At 32.7% G+C, this 8289-nt stretch overlaps 1 long non-coding RNA gene across 1 annotated transcript; it reads right to left on the bottom strand.

Moving 5' to 3' along the window:
* Positions 1 to 4661: 4661 nt before the first annotated feature.
* LOC141294118 (uncharacterized) lies at positions 4662 to 7151 on the bottom strand. Its single transcript, XR_012340876.1, has 2 exons — positions 6798 to 7151; positions 4662 to 4943 (listed from the first exon to the last, which is right to left on the bottom strand). It is a non-coding gene; the product is annotated as an uncharacterized lncRNA (long non-coding RNA).
* Between the last annotated feature and the right edge of the window lie 1138 nt (positions 7152 to 8289).

The raw sequence follows: 8289 nt of genomic DNA, 5'->3' as shown, positions 1-8289 counted from the left end.
GAATTCAAATGTAGCCAACCAGCATCAAATTGTTTGAGGAGCTTACCTGTGGCATAGGAAGGACCAGGGATAGATGGTAGCTTGACAGCCTGCATTTTCCCTGAGTCTGTGGTGTTTTTGCTCACACTAAAGATGTTCTGGTGAGCGCTGACACTCTTCACCTTCTTCTGAGGTGGTGGATGTGGACGTAGTTCTGCATAACATAACATCACCATTAATTTATGTTAGTGTTTTATTTCATACTCATGTAATATGTTCTGAATTCAAATGTAGCCAACCAGCATCAAATTGTTTGAGGAGCTTACCTTTGGCATAGGAAGGACCAGGGATAGATGGTAGCTTGACAGCCTGCATTTTCCCTGAGTCTGTGGTGTTTTCGCTCACACTGAAGATGTTCTGGTGAGCGCTGACACTCTTCACCTTCTTCTGAGGTGGTGGATGTGGACGTAGTTCTGCATAACATAACATCACCATTAATTTATGTTAGTGTTTTATTTCATACTCATGTAATATGTTCTGAATTCAAATGTAGCCAACCAGCATCAAATAGTTTGAGGAGCTTACCTTTGGCATAGGAAGGACCAGGGATAGATAGTAGCTTGACAGCCTCCATTTTCCCTGAGTCTGTGGTGTTTTTGCTCACACTGATGTTCTGGTGAGCGCTGACACTCTTCACCTTCTTCTGAGGTGGTGGATGTGGACGTAGTTCTGCATAACATCACATTTAATTTATGTTAGTGTTTTACTTCATACTCATGTAATATATTCTGAATTCAAATGTAGTAAACCAGTTTCAAATTGTTTAAGCAGCTCACCTTTGGCACCCTCCATTTTCTCTGAGTTTGTGGAGTTTTCGCTTACAATAATGATGTTCTTGTCAGCACTGGCACTTTGGGGTCTGAGCTTGCGAAAAGTATTACAATACATTTTTGGTTCTGAAAGTGTACAATAATCTGAAATTTTACACAGATCAGAAAATTGTACTGTCCTTGTCGCGAGCTGATTTAAAATTGTGCACTGAACAATGATCGTACACCGAATGAAAATGCAAATTCACAATTAGATAATAATCTGGAATCTACACTCGATTCAAAACTGCACACTGATCAAAAGCTGTAGACAGATGCAAAAATCGTATACTGACACTAAATCGTGTACTAAAGCAACGAGTCAAATGCGTTCTGAGCACAAACACCTAGTTCAGTGACAGCTATGACGTCACACAGCAGCGGATAATTAGATTAGGAATAGAACGCGCCCCTCCCTCCTCCTAGTTACTGTTGCTATGTCGGACAAGCCATGTTCTATCTAGCGCATTGAAAACCATAGATATATATATATCTATGATTGAAAACGAAATATACATCGCGAAGCATAGAGAAAACTGATAACTCGCTGACAGGCTAGACAGAGCAGGTTACAGGTAGGAAATACAGGCTCGTCTTTAAAATCTCTCATTTTTCAACAGTCTTTTTTTTTTTCAAGTTCAAACAATAAACACCGTTTTGTGGCCCTTTAATGTGTTATTGTGTCAGATCGCTGTAGCGCCACAGTTCTAGTGGAACTTTAAAACACGAAATAAACATGAACAAACATCTTTTTTTATTATTATTGCAAAACTTGTACAACATATACCAGAACAGGGAAATTAGAGATTGTAAATGAAATAAATTCCTACAAGGAACAATCATAAGATAAAAACAGAAAATAATATTCTGGATTTGCGTACATCAAATTATGGTGTAATCCATATAGAAAAGTATAAAAATAAATTACATCCTTTTAGAAAAATTGTCATAAATGCAACACAAATTTCGCACTCTTTTTGTTATTTGTAAGTCTAAGAGAAGAAACAACAGAATCAAGAAAAGGGAAAAATAAAGGAGATTTAAGCCATTTTTGTTTATGAATGAAAAATTTGGTATTCAGTATAAGAAAATTAACTACATATTCAACAGATAGTTGTTTTGGATTTTCATAATAAAAAATAACATCTTTGAGGTCGAAAGAATGGGTCACATTTGTAAGACTAGAAATATATGAGCTTAGGTCAACCCATTATTTTTAGGTAACACCACAATCAAAAAACAAATGGGCAGCTGTTTCCTCAACAAATTGTAGAAAATACTTTTTCTAAATGCTTATACTTTTTCTAAATGCTTTTAAATTTGTGTTTTGGATGTTCTGTGCTTATGAGAAGACGAAATGTTCTGTGCTTATGAAAAGACAAAGTGTACACTATGTAACAGAATCTGTTTAGTAAAATGTGTGTGTGTAGTTGCGAACTCTCTACATTCATGTAATTTCTGAGAAACCTCTGTTTACAGGCACGTATGAGAAAGAAGCCCTGCAAAAGTAGTAGCAATTTGAAGGTCACTTTAGACTAGACTTTTGGTCACTCTAAAGGCCCTTTCACACGGGACGCGGCAAGCGGTAAAATCGCCGCGCGGCTGCCGCCTTCTCTTGTAGTGGAAGCGTTTTGTGCAGTTGAGGCGGTGTTCGCGATGCGGTCTGGGGGCGGACGTTGCCATAGTTACAGTTGCTTAAAAGTCTAAATAAAACTGAAAATTGTGTTTGTGTCATTCTGTCATTAATTATTGTCATTATTATTATTCAAACTTTTGAAAGATATAGTTTATTATAACACCACGCTTAATAATGTATTGTTTGGACACTTTGTACATATTTGTATTTTTACCTGGCAAACTAACTCGTGTGCTCACCCCAAATATGAGATTTTAGATGATTCATACAGTTCTGGGAAATCCAGCACACTTAAAACAATCTTCTCCTCTATTTTCAACTATCCGTTATAAATTCAGTTAAATATTCTATGATTGTGTTTTAATAATCTGTTCACTGATTGGTTAAAGCCGACACGGCTGCCGCTGCCGCTCACAAAAAGATAAAATATTGTGCGTGTGGGGTTCAGTATAAAACATTATTTTTTCCTTCTTAGCCTGGACAAGGGTTTCACAAACACACGCACGCAAACGCCATGGAGGGTGACTGAAAAACATTCACAAACTATTTAATATATTTTACAGTTCAAGATAAAACTTAAAAGATGTAGTTATTAAATTATATGAAATATTTAAATATATAGGAATTATCGATTCATATTGAGTGCATTATTTAATTTTTATACCATCAATATTTCACGTATTTGTAGTGAACTATATATAAGTATTTAAATAATTCACCCTTATAGGCTGTTTGTGTGTGAGCTTAATGTCTTTCTGCACTTGCTATAATATATATATATATATATATATATATATATATATATATATATATATATATATATATATATATATATATATACACACATATACATACACAGATACACTTAAGGGCGGTAAAAGTACTACAATTTATTATACTAGATATTGTATAATAAATCAAAAAGAAAGCTGTCTTGAAAAATATAGGGAGTTTAAAAGGCAGCTGCATAATAAATAATCCTCTGCTGCCATCTATTGGTTATATGGGTCATTCCATATTATTTTTAAAAAAGACGTTGTTTTCTGCTAAAAGTCATTTTGTCCGATGCAGTTTTTTATGAATGAAAAATGAGTCCTTGAAGTACATTTTATTTCACAGCTGTAGAGTTGGAAAATAATAAAGGCTTTAAAATGTTGTGATAAGATTTTAAAAATGTGTTCATGACTTTGAAGGCAAGTTTATCAAGAATACGATTAAGATGTCCTTGAAGAGAAGTATGGCTTGCTAGCTAACGTTAGCCTAAACACGTTATGATAGTGTTTAGCTGTCAGCATTTAAATGTACAACTATGCAGATACGGAGAGTACGGATTACCAGGCTCCGCATTTAAATTATATGTTGTTAAATAATAAGAAACTGAATGTTCACGCCGCTAACATTGTTTATAATGTTGCAATTATCATTTTTCTCAGTTTCTGATAAGAACGAGGCAGTAGCCCAGCTAGAAATTTTTGGTTCTAAAAATGTTTTAAGAACATTACCAAGCAATGTTCTAGCAATGTTTTTAGCGGGTAGTTTTATTTTTGTTCCCAGAACATTCTCTCAAATGATAGGATAACATTCTCTAAAAACATTCTTAAAATGTTCAGTGGTAACATTGTTAGAACATCATTCCCTAACATTCTTACAAAGTTTTTAGCAGGTAGTTTTATTTTTGTTCCCACAACATTCTCTTGAATGATATGAAAACATTGTCAAAACACATTCTTAAAATGTTCAGAGATAACATTATTAGATCATTCCCTATTCCCTAATGCTCTTTTAATGTTTTTAATGGGTAGTTCTATTTTTATTCTTAGAATGTTCTCTTTAAAGACATTACAACATTTTCTAAATGCATTTTTGTAAAAATCAGTGAAAAAAAAAGTTACTTTTTTCATTTATATATATTCTACTATTTTTTTTTCAGGATGTTTACTTTTAGTTCTTACAATGTTCTTCAGATTGTTACGATAACATTTTCTGTAAATAAAAAACCTTGAAAAGATCTTGTGATGATCTTCTAAATGTTTATTAATAATAGTGTTAGGACATTATATTTTAACATTATTAAGTTAACAAAACGTTTTAGTTATATTTTTGGAATACCATGCACTAACAATATTATAAAGACACCACACAGTCAAAAAAGACAAAGAAAAAGAGAAGAGAAGAAATTTAGTACATTATTTATTCTTATTAACATCTTTAAATGAATAACATGGATATATTGGTCTGCTCAAGGAACACAACAGTTTTACATTTTTTTTACAAGACACAATGCCTTAAAAAAACTACAAAATAAAAGAAAGCTTCCTGAAAAACTACAGCAGAAAAAAAATGTTGTATTTCAGTGTTTAATCAGAGTTAGACGATTCAATCAGGTCACCCCCCTCTGGTGCTCCTGCATGGTCCTGACACATTGATTGACTTTCAGCCAACGGTACTTCACTATTCCCCTGAATAGACAATAATAACATTTAAAAATTTTAAATATGAAGGTACACACACACACATCATGGGTAAAAGACATACAAAAAATAATTTTTGGGTTTGTTAATTTTTGCTTAATTTGTTTACAGAAAGGAAACTCAAATGGCAAAAAGTGACATCCTATCTCTTCTTTTATTTTATAAAACACAATGTATCAAACTAATAAAAACAGACCTTTATACAGTGATGCATTATTATTAAGACAATAAGTGTTTAAAGTTGATTCTACAGCTAAGATATCGCATCGGCAATATATCGGCAAAATAAGAACAATTTACACATATCCATTCCGTTCAAAAGTTTTCACCCTTCAACTCTTAATGCATTATTTCTTCTTCTGGAGCATCACTGAGTGTTTGAACCTTCTGTAATAGTTGCATATGAGTCCCTCAACTGTCCTCAGTGTGAAAAGATAAATCTCAAAATGATACAGTCATTTTTGGAAAGGGTTAAAATACACAAAAATGCTGAAAACCCAATGAATTTGTGGAACCTAAAGGATTTTTCTGAAGAACAGCAGGCAATTGAACTGTTCAGGACAAACAAGGGACTCACGAAAAACCATCACAAAACATGAAAACAGTCGTGGCTCATCCAGGAAGCGACACACAGTTTTAACATTCAAAGGTATGTAAACTTTTGAACAGGGTCATTTGTATAAATTCAGTTCCTATTTTGTCTTGTGAAGTATATATAAACATCTGTTGTGTGAAATAGCTTTTTAAGGACAGTATTAATTAAAAAATAACACACAGTTTTCATGATCCCTTTTATTTACCTAAAATTACTAACACGTATTCTGGAAGTGTATGTGTATGTAAGTGTATGCAAACTTTGGCTTCAACTGTACCTATATCAATGTAATAAAAACGTGCCAGAGTTCACATATTGACGTTTTATAATAAACACTTCATACATATACAGGTCCTTTTCAAATAATTAGCATATTGTGATAAAGTTCATTATTTTCTGTAATGTACTGATAAACATCACACTCAAAATAATAAATCGTTGGTGTAACTTAATATAATTATGACACACATTTCCACGCATTTGAATTATGTTATCTCAGCTTAATCAAGGCAAATAGAACCCATAAGCAAAAATCATCTTCAGCCAATGAGGTCAAATTATTTTTGTTTTAATTGTCTTCTGAATTTAACTTGTACACAATTTTGTCTTGTTGAGCCAATTAATTGAAACCACTTAAATTTAAACAACCAGAAATATTTTAACTGAACGACCTATTTGTCTTTTAAACCAGCTTTTAATTACTGAGATTTCTGGCAAAATTTACTTACAAAGCAAATTCTCAATGTGAATGTCTCAAATCTTTCTTTATTCAGTGTTCAAAGTGAAACAAAAAAACAGCAATTACCGATCAGTACTAACCTACAATTTCAAGACAGATCAAAAATACAGTATTTCCAGAGTCAGTTTAAAGCAACTACAGCAGTAGTTTTAAGGTTTCAGGCAGGTTGACAAATATTTTTAGTCAAATAAAGAAAAACTACACAATAGAAATAGAGGAGAAACAATATTGCTATTGTATGCAATTTAATACAATGAAAATCAACCACTTTTAATGCAGATTTGGCAATTACTGCACCCAAGGGAAAAACACCAATTTATGCTTGGTGTTGTGCTACAAAAGTCTAGAAATAAAACTAAGAAACCAACCACTGTCCAAAAAAATTAAAAGAGGATTACCAATACTGATATTGCATGTAACCAAATTAAATGACTAGACAACAGGAGAAAAAAAAAGTCAATTTCTGCTCAGTGTTGAGCTACAACAAAATGGATCAAGGTCAACTTACTCCAACATCTTGTACTTCAGGGAATGCACTTTTGTGTTCATCCAGGTTGAAGAACACTTTCTGGATTACCTCGAATGTACATTTGAGTTCTCGTGGGTAGTTAAGGTTCACAGCGTAAATGAGTCCGAATAGCATGGTCATTTCTACAGCTGCATTCCTCAAAGAGCTCAGAACCTCAGTCCCTTCAATCACGACAACAACATCTACAGACTGCGGTAAAGTTGGTTTCATATTCACATATTCGAATTCATAATATCAATAACTTATTTACCGTCTCTGCAAAAAGGTTCGTATGTGATTATTAATACTACCACCATGTATGACTATCATCTACAACTGTGTTTTCTTTTAGAGTCGTTGTCTTTCAGATGAGGAAAAAAACATTGCTCTCTATGGCTGATGATGACGTCACCGCTTTCCAAGGGACAGTCTACAAAGTTTTATCGAATTCATGATACGTTTCCATGACATGATTTGGTTCACTATTCAAATCTTAATATCTGTATTTTACAAGACACAGAAACTGTATTTAAAAAAATAAATAGAAAAATAAATGAAATACAAGACAAAACACATGTATGTCCTTCTTTTTCTTTAGTAACGCTTGTGTATGGCTCACATGGTATTTGCAGGTTTTAGCTACGCTGCTGCTCAAGACAATCAGTTTTGACTCCTTATTTTTAAATCATCGTGAAAAATTTATATTTTCAGCAGGTCTACCGGTGATATTGTATATATAATTTAATGGCTGTAAAACTTTTTTTACTTTTATAAAGTACTTATTATTTCATTTCTTTAATCCATTTAAGTTAAAATACTTTTTTGATATATTTCTCCAAAATTAATTCAACTCATCTCTTGCAGATAAGAGCACAAACAACATCACTTCACCTTTTTATGAAATAACCGCTATATATTTTATGTAGTGTAACAGATTTAAAAATTAAAATAGAAACAGATTTAAACGCTTTTAAATATCCTGCAATGTTTTTCTTAATCCTCACGGAAAATACTAAACATCTGAGCAGAGTGTTTTATTTAATGACGTCAATAAATCTCACATGGTACCACATGTTATTTTAAACTTGTTTTCAATGTCCTTCTGTAAGCATTCTGAATAGTCTAAAGGTCAGGCTAAAATAAAATTTAGATAAACATTCTTAAACACACTGATCTGTTTTACGTCAAGGTCGCTGTCCATGGTTTGTAGTGCTGAAAACTCGTTGCATTGCAGGACAACATGGTGAAAATTTACTTAAACGAGAATACGGTTTAGTAAGTAAAACGTATAAAATCTTATTTTTTTTATTTGCTGTAGTAATTTTGAGCAGACCAAATGTGAACGGTAACATAATGCATTACTTAAATACAATACTTAAAGGGTTATTTGAAAAAAAAAAAAAAATGTTTCAGCACCAAAGATTTTAAATATAGGAAGAATGTGCACTACTATTACTTGTGAATGGGAGAAGAGCAACGCCCAATATGGCAA

The sequence above is a fragment of the Garra rufa genome, chromosome 20 (assembly GCF_049309525.1).
Source record: "Garra rufa chromosome 20, GarRuf1.0, whole genome shotgun sequence".
NCBI classification, from domain to species: domain Eukaryota; kingdom Metazoa; phylum Chordata; class Actinopteri; order Cypriniformes; family Cyprinidae; genus Garra; species Garra rufa.
Note: the sequence above shows the minus strand (reverse complement) of the source record. Positions and strands in the feature narration are given on the sequence as shown.